Genomic DNA, 12,167 nt, shown 5'->3' with positions numbered 1-12,167 from the left:
CCTTAAAGATTGAGAATTCAAACTCATGGAATTCAATGATATCTAAACTCGAGCTTGAACGAGAAAATATTTTGATCAAAATTACAAACCGATTTGTTTTCTGAAAACCCTATTTTCAATGCGTTCATTACCATTGAACGTAAAATCCTAGGAATTCACCGAGAATTCATTAGGTCACCTGAACCAAATCGGGTGTCAACCGTAAGAACGGTGGTTGCATAGCATGGTCGGAGACAGGACCTTGTGCCATACCGAAAAATTATAAGGGTGAGCTTTACTATTGCTCCTACCAAGGATAGTAATTGCGTCCAACACGTTATAGACCATAATTAAAAGCATGTCAGGAGACATTGCCTTAACAGTTGCTTGTTCAACGCTTTCCTTTACAACCGGACGGTAGTTTACCGAAAGGTAATATACGGGACAAGTAAACTGGACATGTTGCTTTCCAAATACAAGGTTAGCAAGTGGGTGACACAAAACCATAAGTTTTGAGCTAAAATTTTCAAATCTGAAACCCACCAACCCCACAAAAATATTTTGCAAACACCGGTAAAGGGTTATTCCGGAAAACTTATCTAGGGTAAAAACTAGATTTAATTTTCAAAAGATCAATTGTTTTCATAAAGATCCAATTTCCTTAATGGATCTAAATTTTAATAGTCATGTGGGACTGTAAACCATATCGTTACTACCATTGTTCATACCACCGTATAGAAATCACTGATGTACAAAGTGTGAAGAATAAAGAAGTGATTCTTGTATTTCAAGACGATATTGCTTGAGGACAAGCAACGCTCAAGTGTGGGAATATTTGATAATGCTAAAAACGAACATATATTTCATAGCATTATTCCTCAAGAAAGACAAGCTTTTAGTTGCAATTGTTCTATTTACAAGTGATATTCGTTTAAATAATAAAAGGTGAAGACAAAAGACAGATTCGACGAATTGAAGACGCAAACGACCAAAAAGCTCAAAAGTACAAAAGACAATCAAAAAGGTTCCAATTATTGATAAGAAACGTCTCGAAATTACAAGAGTACAAGATTCAAAACGCAAAGTACAAAATATAAAATTGTACGCAAGGACGTTCGAAAATCCGGAACCGGGACCAGAGTCAACTCTTAACGCTCGACGCAACGGACTAAAAATTACAAGTTAACTATGTATATAAATATAATATAATATATAATTAATTATATTAATTATATATATTATATTTATAAATAAAAACCGTCGGCAGAGAAAGACTCCAAAGCTGTGAGCTGTAATTTCATTCTCCGCGACTCGCGGAGTTTGAAGGCCAAAAATGCCGCGAGTCGCAGAGCCCCAATTTCAGAAAATCCCTATAAAGCTCGCACATTCTGATCGTAATCCATCATCTTTTTCTTCTTCTTCTCATACGTAAAATATATATATATATATATTTATAATTTATATTTTAATTTTAATTATAATTCTAATAATAAGGGTATGTTAGCGAATGTTGTAAGGGTGTAAGTCGAAATTCTGTCCGTGTAACGCTACGCTATTTTTAATCATTGTAAGTTATGTTCAACCTTTTTATATTAATGTCTCGTAGCTAAGTTATTATTATGCTTATTTAAAACGAAGTAATCATGATGTTGGGCTAATTACTAAAATTGGGTAATTGGGCTTTGTACCATAATTGGGGTTTGGACAAAAGAACGACACTTGTGGAAATTAGACTATGGGCTATTAATGGGCTTTATATTTGTTTAACTAAATGATAGTTTGTTAATGTTAATATAAAGATTTACAATTGGGCGTCCCTATAAATTACCATATACACTCAATCGGACACGATGGGCGGGGTATTTATATGTACGAATAATCGTTCATTTAACCGGACACGGAAATGGATTAATAGTTAATAAACTTGTTGAAACAGGGGTGAATTACATTCAAGGGTAATTGGTGTAATTGTTAACAAAGTAGTAAAACCTTGGTTTACACGCAGTCGATAACCTGGTGTATTCATTAAACAAAGTATTAAAACCTTGTTACAATTCGAATCCCCAATTAGTTGGAATATTTAACTTCGGGTATAAGAATAATTTGACGAGGACACTCGCACTTTATATTTATGACTGATGGACTGTTATGGACAAAAACCAGACGGACATATTAAATAATCCAGGACAAAGGACAATTAACCCATGGGCATAAAATTAAAATCAACACGTCAAACATCATGATTACGGAAGTTTAAATAAGCATAATTCTTTTATTTCATATTTAATTTCCTTTATTTTATATTTAATTGCACTTCTAATTATCGCACTTTTATTTATTGTTATTTAATGGCACTTTTAATTATCGTACTTTTTAATTATCGCAATTTTATTTTATCGCACTTTTATTGCAATTTCATTATCGTTATTTACTTTACGCTTAAAATTAAGTCTTGTATTTATTTATTATTTTACATTTGGTTTTAACTGCGACTAAAGTTTTAAAATCGACAAACCGGTCATTAAACGGTAAAAACCCCCCTTTATAATAATAATATTACTTATATATATATGTTTGTATTTTTATAAAAGTAAACTAATATAGCGTTGAGCTTTGTTTAAAAAAGATTCCCTGTGGAACGAACCGAACTTACTAAAAACTACACTACTGTACGATTAGGTACACTGCCTATAAGTGTTGTAGCAAGGTTTAAGTATATCCATTCTATAAATAAATAAATATCTTGTGTAAAATTGTATCGTATTTAATAGTATTTCCTTGTAAAATTTAATAGTATTTTATATACACCCCGCTGCACATCATTGTCCTTATTTTAGTATGCAACAGCGGAAGCTCTTAGTATTCACCTGAGAATAAACATGCTTTAAACGTCAACAAAAATGTTGGTGAGTTATAGGTTTAACCTATATATATCAAATCGTAACAATAGACCACAAGATTTCATATTTCAATACACATCCCATACATAGAGATAAAAATCATTCATATGGTGAACACCTGGTAACCGACATTAACAAGATGCATATATAAGAATATCCCCATCATTCCGGGACACCCTTCGGATATGATATAAATTTCGAAGTACTAAAGCATCCGGTACTTTGGATGGGGTTTGTTAGGCCCAATAGATCTATCTTTAGGATTCGCGTCAATTAGGGTGTCTGTTCCCTAATTCTTAGATTACCAGACTTAATAAAAAGGGGCATATTCGATTTCGATAATTCAACCATAGAATGTAGTTTCACGTACTTGTGTCTATTTTGTAAATCATTTATAAAACCTGCATGTATTCTCATCCCAAAAATATTAGATTTTAAAAGTGGGACTATAACTCACTTTCACAGATTTTTTACTTCGTCGGGAAGTAAGACTTGGCCACTGGTCGATTCACGAACCTATAACAAATATGTACATATATATCAAAGTATGTTCAAAATATATTTACAACACTTTTAATACATTTTGATGTTTTAAGTTCATTAAGTCAGCTATCCTCGTTAGTAACCTACAACTAGTTGTCCACAGTTAGATGTACAGAAATAAATTGATATATATTATCTTGAATCAATCCACGACCCAGTGTATACATATCTCAGTATTGATCACAATTCAAACTATATATATTTTGGAATCAACCTCAACCCTGTATAGCTAACTCCAACATTCACATATAGAGTGTCTATGGTTGTTCCGAAATATATATAGATGTGTCGACATGATAGGTCGAAACATTGTATACGTGTCTATGGTATCTCAAGATTACATAATATAAAATACAAGTTGATTAAGTTATGGTTGAAATAGATTTGTTACCAATTTTCACGTAGCTAAAATGAGAAAAATTATCCAATCTTGTTTTACCCATAACTTCTTCATTTTAAATCCGTTTTGAGTGAATCAAATTGCTATGGTTTCATATTGAACTCTATTTTATGAATATAAACAAAAAAAGTATAGGTTTATAGTTGGAAAAATAAGTTACAAGTCGTTTTTGTAAAGGTAGTCATTTCAGTCGAAAGAACGGCGTCTAGATGACCATTTTAGGAAACATACTTCCACTTTGAGTTTAACCATGATTTTTGGATATAGTTTCATGTTCATAATAAAAATCATTTTTCCAGAATAACAACTTTTAAATCAAAGTTTATCATAGTTTTTAATTAACTAACCCAAAACAGCCCGCGGTGTTACTACGACGGCGTAAATCCGGTTTTACGGTGTTTTTCGTGTTTCCAGGTTTTAAATCATTAAGTTAGCATATCATATAGATATAGAACATGTGTTTAGTTGATTTTAAAAGTCAAGTTAGAAGGATTAACTTTTATTTGCGAACAAGTTTAGAATTAACTAAACTATGTTCTAGTGATTACAAGTTTAAACCTTCGAATAAGATAGCTTTATATGTATGAATCGAATGATGTTATGAACATCATTACTACCTCAAGTTTTCTGGATAAAGCTACTGGAAATGAGAAAAATGGATCTAGCTTCAAAGGATCCTTGGATGGCTTGAAAGTTCTTGAAGCAGAATCATGACACGAAAACAGTTCAAGTAAGATTTTCACTCGAAATAAGATTGTTATAGTTATAGAAATTGAATCAAAGTTTGAATATGATTATTACCTTGTATTAGAAAGATAACCTACTATAAGTAACAAAGGTTTCTTGATCTTGGATGATTACTTGGAATGGATTTAGAAAACTTGGAAGTAAAGGATATGCAATCTTGGAAGTATTCTTGATTTTATGAAACTAGAACTTTTGGAATTTATGAAGAACACTTAGAACTTGAAGATAGAACTTGAGAGAGATCAATTAGATGAAGAAAATTGAAGAATGAAAGTGTTTGTAGGTGTTTTTGTTCGTTGGTGTATGGATTAGATATAAAGGATATGTAATTTTGTTTTCATGTAAATAAGTCATGAATGATTACTCATATTTTTGTAATTTTATGAGATATTTCCTGCTAGTTGCCAAATGATGGTTCCCACATGTGTTAGGTGACTCACATGAGCTGCTAAGAGCTAATCATTGGAGTGTATATACCAATAGTACATACATCTAAAAGCTGTGTATTGTACGAGTACGAATACGGGTGCATACGAGTAGAATTGTTGATGAAACTGAACGAGGATGTAATTGTAAGCATTTTTGTTAAGTAGAAGTATTTTTATAAGTGTCTTGAAGTCTTTCAAAAGTGTATGAATACATATTAAAACACTACATGTATATACATTTTAACTGAGTCGTTAAGTCATCGTTAGTCGTTACATGTAAATGTTGTTTTGAAACCTTTAGGTTAACGATCTTGTTGAATGTTGTTAACCCATTGTTTATTATAACAAATGAGATGTTAAATTGTTATATTATCATGATATTATGATATATAATATATCTTAGTATGATATATATACAGTTAAATGTCGTTACAACGATAATCGTTACATATATGTCTCGTTTCGAAATCATTAAGTTAGTAGTCTTATTTTTACATATGTATTTCATTGTTAATACACTTAATAATATATTTAATTATCATTTAACATAATTAACCAAGTGTATCAATATCTTAATATGATTCATATGTACCTAGTAAGACGTTGTTATAACGATAATCGTTATATATATCGTTTTCAAGTTTCTTAAATTAATAGTCTCATTTTTATGTATATAACTCATTGTTAAAATACCTAATGAGATACATACTTATAATAAAATCATGTTAACTATATATATAACCATATATATGTCATCGTATAGTTTTTACAATTTTTAACGTTCGTGAATCACCGGTCAACTTGGGTGGTCAATTGTCTATATGAAACCTATTTCAATTAATCAAGTCTTAACAAGTTTGATTGCTTAACATGTTGGAAACACTTAATCATGTTAATAACAATTTCATTTAATATATATATAAACATGGAAAAGTTCGGATCACTACAAGCTAAGCCTTAAACACCATAAGAAAACTCTTTCAAGAACATGTCAAAATAACCACCCATTTGAAGAAGATTACTTCCAACCTTTTTAATCCAACTCAAAAACTCTTTAGGATCAAGAATTCCACTTTCATTCCAGTAGTATTTCATCTTATAATCAAGGTAATAATCATATATAAGCTTTGGTTCAATTTATATAACTATAACTATCTTAAAATCAAGATAGAATTCTTTTTCGAACTTTTGTTCATTTCATGATTTTACTTCAAGAATTCCAAGCCATCAAGGATATCTTTGAACTCAAGATATTCTCCATATTTCTCCAGCAACTTTATTCATTTGATTTGAGGTAGTAACCTTATTCATAATCTTATTCAATTCATATTCATATAGCTATCTTATTTTGAGTTTATAACTAATAACAACAAGAACATAGTTTAGATTATTTATAAACTTGTTTGCAAATAAACTTAATCCTTCTAAATTGACGTTTAAAATACTTCAACACATGTATTATGACAGTATGTCAAGCTAACATAAGGATATAAAACTTGTAAACATGAAGAACACCTGAAAATCGAATATACGCCGTCTTAGTCGAACGGGGGCTGTTTTGGGTTTAATTTTAAAAACCTATCTTAAACTTTGAATTAAAAGATTTCCTTTGGTAAAAAATCTTATTTTATATGGATATGAAATATATCCTAAATCCATGGTTAAACTCTAAGTAAAAGTATGTTTTTCAAAAGGGTCATCAAGATGTCGTTCTTACGACGGATATGATTATCTTCTCTTATTTGACACCTAAGCTGTATTTTCGACTATAAACCTATACTTTTTCTGTTAATATTAATAATGTTGAGTTCGATACGAAACCATGGCAACTCGAATCATTCAAAACGGATTTGTAACGAAGAAATTATGGGTAAAACAAAATTGGATATTTTTCTTAATTTTTAGCTACAGACATGATTTATAAAAATGGATGCTAACCTTACCCTAGCTAACTTACCTTGTATCCTACATGTATTTATACATGTCTTGTTCCCGAACTTATGGAAATACAATTTATAATAGTCGTGATTAAGTTCTACGACAATATATTATAGTCTTAATAAAGATCGTAAGGCACCATATATATATATATATATATATATATATATATATATATATATATATATATATATATATATATATATATATATATATATATATATGTGTGTGTGTGTGTGTGTGACTTGATCACCGTGGATTCGTATACAAAGTTTTGACATATCATTTTGACTTCTTCTATATATATTATTGGAACGAACTATTAGACACCATTGGCAGTAATCTCGAGTTAGCTGTGGGTCGAAGTGGATTTCAAAATATTATATACTTTGAGTTGTGATCGAGCCTGAGACATGTATATAATGGGTCGCGGATTGCTTCAGACAATATAAATATTATGTGTCTTATTATATTAAGACAATATATTATAGTGTTAAGTGAATTCTAACACAATATACGCATTTATATTTATATATATATATTTATACTGTTGGACTATTGGACTATTGGACTACGAACGTTGGACTACTAACAATGGACAATTAAAATTATCACAAGTATCATAAGTATGGAATATTAATTATTATATATATATATATATATATATATATATATATATATATATCTTGACGCAAGAATATTATTATTAGGTTCGTGAATTTGTCAAAAGGCCAAGTCTTATCACCATCTATTCGGAAATCATCACAAGTGAGTTATAGTCCCATTTTTACTATCTAAATTATTTTGGGATGAGAATACATGCAAAATTTATAAATGTTTTACAAAATAAGCACAAGTTCATGAAACTACATTCTACGATTGTTTTGTTATACCAGATATCCGTACTTATTATTATTATGCTTGGTAACCTAAGAATTAGTGAAAAACACTAATTGACGCGAATCCTAAAGGTAGATCTACGGGCACCAACCACCCCCATTTTCGAATAGTGAAAATGCTTTAGTACTTCGAAGGGTTCTTGTCATACATTTGAATAGTGAAATGTATGATGCCAGATATCTTAAGCGCTCTATGTTAAGGTCGGTTACCAGGCGACTCATCGTATGAATGATTTTTGCAGTTGTAATGATCCTGCACATTTAATTAAATGAAATCTTGTGGCTTATTAAATGTTATGATTATTATATAGAAATTAAACCTATGACTCACCTACATTTTTGTTGACATTTTAAGCATGTTTATTCTCAGGTGAATATTAAAAACGCTTCCGCTGTCGTATGCCAACCCAAGGTCAAGATTTGGAGTCGGCATAATTGTTTATATTGTTTAAACTTGCATTCGGAGTATTTGTTGTAATATATTTGATCATATTGTAATGGGTTGTGTAAAAACTTATTTATTTGAGGAGATTGTCTTTTATAGACAATCTAAATTATGTCATTAAGACCTTTATTCAATAATAAAGGTTATGGTTGTTTTTTTAAAAAACGAATGCAAGATTTGAAAAACGTCTCATATAGAGGTCAAAACTTCGCAAAGAAGCCAATTAATATGAAACGTTTATAATTAATATGAACGGGGCATTTCAAAACACGCCCTCAAAATGCGGGCCAAAAAACGCCCGCTAAATACGCGCCCTGAAAATGAGCGCCGAAAACGCGCCTCAAAAATGAACCACGAAAACGGCCCCAAAAACGCGCTTCCAAAATGCTGGCCGAAAAACGCGGGTCAAAAACGGGCATCGAAAACGCGCTCCGATAACGCGCGCCGAAAGCCCCCGCCGAAAACGCGTGTAGAAATCGTGTATTGAAATCGAATGTTTTGAAGTAAATCCATTTGGACCCATTTGGATCTTTAAGTAATTTTCTATTATGTGATTGGTCTCATATCAGTCTTCATGTAATTTTATATATTATATGCTTGGACCCATTTGAATTTTTAAGTAAACTAAATGGACCCATTTTATAAGTTTTGGTCTTGTTTTCCAGGTCTATATCGCATACATATTTCATCTGTTTACCCGTTTATTTGTTTATTGTCTCAATATTAAAAAAAAATAATAATAATAATAAAAACTCACTAAATCAGAGTATCAGACATAAGTTACATTTGGAATTTACTCCGGAATAAATTCAAACAAATCTAACATGAACGCTAGTAGGCTATCTAACTTATGGTGCGTTTGATAAAACTGAATGATTTAGTGCTGAATGATTCCGAATCTGAATGGTCTATAGCCTCTAAATAAGGTTTGCTCTGAATGAAAATAAGCTATTTGATAATCATTTAGAATGAACGATATGAACTGACTAAAATACCTTATTAACGTGTGACATGAATAAAAAAAATTAATATACTTGTTAGTTAGGTGACCAGGATATGATTTGAGGAGAATATTATAGATAATTTAGGCTCTTAATGGTTAAGAGAGTGTTTCATCTCTGAATGGTTCAGAGCTGAATTCTGAACCATTCAGCACCATATGTCATTCAGAGGTCAGAAACAAACGCACTGAATGCTAAATGATTCAGCATTCAGTGTTTCAGCATTCAGTGCTGAACCATTCTATTAAGAGACAAACAAACGCAGCCTTAGACAATAGGACCAAAGGCCCAAAGCATCGATGGTTTATTTAATTTAATATATGGGCTGAGAAAACTGACCCGATTTAATTATTCCAGTCATAACCCAAAAGGCCGAAATCCACAGTACCATCGTCAAATAAACTTCTATAGCTCCGTAGCAGCTACTTGTTCAGCAAGAATCACATATACTTTGCTTCTAAAAAAATTGTTGTAACCATTGATGGATAGAATGAATAATACATAAGTTTAATCAATAGCATTTCTTTTAGTGCTCTGTACATAGGCTTTTTGTTGTCGTTTTTTGTGTGTGGCTATTTCCTTTGCTTCATGTCTGTTTGTTGTTCATGGTTCTTTGTACATTTTGTAAATCCGTTTCGTTTTATATAGTTTTATGCCTGCTTTTCAAGAAAAGAAAAAAAAATCAATACGAGTAATATATAAGAATCACTTATAAATTGTATTCGAGTCATCCACCACTCTGTATATATATTATGTATTATGCGATTATATTCGATAGTATATATTTATGTAGAAATTTACTTTATCGGTTTAATAAATTTTTGTTGTTCAAAAAAATATATTAAAAAATGTAGAAGTTTCTTTGTCTACACTAATACAAACAATTTCAATTGATACTTAAGTATTTCTAAGGCGGTGCTTGGTTAAAATCAAAGGAATAAAAATGGAAAAAGTAAAGAAAATGGTAAAGGAATGGAACCATTATCATTATATCATACCATACCATTATCATTAATCTTGTTTGATACATACACACATAATTGCTAATTTTTCTATTATGTATTTCTACAATTTTAAGTATATACGTATAACTTTAAATAAGTACTGTATATAAAATTAATTATACTCTTACGTATATGTAGATTTACACTCAAGATATTTATAATTACGTGTAGATGTACAATAGCATTTGTTTTTATTATTAGGGGCCGTTTGGTTCGAGCCTGGAATTTTAAATCCCATAACGTGTTTGGTTGACATTTTTTTGTTAAAAGTTTAGAAAGGATTTCTGATTAATTGACAAAACTACCCTTCGTTGATAAAATATATATGCCACAATTACTTATCAATCAGTGGCGGAAGGTGATATATTTAAATAGGAGGGCCAAAAAATTTTTTAACTAAAAATAGTACATTACAAAATAATTCAGGGAGGCCCAATAAGGTATAAATTTGTTTGGCCCCATGAAAATTTATAAAATTTACAATAGTGGGCTAAATGGATGGGGTGGTCTTGACCCTGTTGGGTCTTCAAAGCCTACCGCCTTTGTTATCAATACATAACGATAGAATTGTGACCATATATCTTGATGCTAAAACAATAAACACAAATGAGCTGCCATGACATCAAAATAGAGCTGGAGCTTTCTAATTACAAAATAGTCAAACCAGATTTACATCAGTGCTTATGTAATTTACATTCCTTACACAAAACAACTTTCATAATATTTGTTTGCTAATAATCACAAACCAAAAGGCTAGCTAAACATTCACAGCATCAAAAAACTAATCCATGAAAGTTTCATAATATTGTTAAAACGTACCACATATAACCCAACTACTCTTTCAACATATACTTCACCCAACCCTCTCTATTTTCTTCATCCAAATCCCAGTAGGCTTCAACATAATCGGAATCACTTATAATCTTTTCCATTACATGGTACTTTTCTTCTTGAGTAAGTGATGACATTTTGAAATATCAGTAGTGATTTTGGCCCTTTTCATTTTTAAATCCACTTGAAAGTCAATGTCTCGACTAATTGTGCTAGCCGCTTCGCTTATAGTGTTACCAAGTACATTAACTACTTCATGCAATCCATCAACCAAAGGACCAGTTTGATCTTTTCTTTTTCTTTTCATGTTACGAACACTTGAAACATTTTTAGCTTGAATAATAGTATTTCCTTCGACTTGAACATTTTCATTAGTTGGAGTATTTGTATTTCCTTCAACTTGAACATTTTCATTAGTTGGAGTATTTGTATTTTCTTCGACTTGAACATCTTCATCGGATTCTTGCACTCCTATATTCGTCTCCTCATCGATGTCACCAAATGATCTACTTCCACTCCCGCGAGCACGATCTTTTCCAAAAACAGTACACAGTTCATTATAGTGAGGAAATGGTTTGTTTCTCCATTTAGCCGCTTCTTTATGATGCTATTCAATGGCAAAATAATTCTGTTAAATGCAAGAATAATTTATCTAACATTAAATCATGCAACATCTAATTATATACTTCATATGTAATATGGTAATATGGTAATCATATACTTCATGTACAATTACCAAAATAAATTTTTTTTTTCGAATTTTTTTTTTACAATCACATGTGATTTTGCATGTCAATCACATGTGATTGTAAACCCAATTACATGTGATTGTAAACCCAATCACATGTGATTATGCATGTCAAATCCAATCAAATGTAATTGTACAATTCAATCACATTTGATTGTGCAGGTAAATCACATGTGATTATAAAAAAAAAATTTGAAAAAAATAAAAAAAAAAATTTGTTCGAAAAAAAAATTTAATTTTTTTTCCAATCACATGTGATTTTCGCGTCACATTTCGCACTCTCATTGGTCATTTGGATCTCAAC

The sequence above is a fragment of the Rutidosis leptorrhynchoides genome, chromosome 5 (genome assembly GCF_046630445.1).
Source record: "Rutidosis leptorrhynchoides isolate AG116_Rl617_1_P2 chromosome 5, CSIRO_AGI_Rlap_v1, whole genome shotgun sequence".
Lineage (NCBI taxonomy): Eukaryota > Viridiplantae > Streptophyta > Magnoliopsida > Asterales > Asteraceae > Rutidosis > Rutidosis leptorrhynchoides.
Note: the sequence above shows the minus strand (reverse complement) of the source record.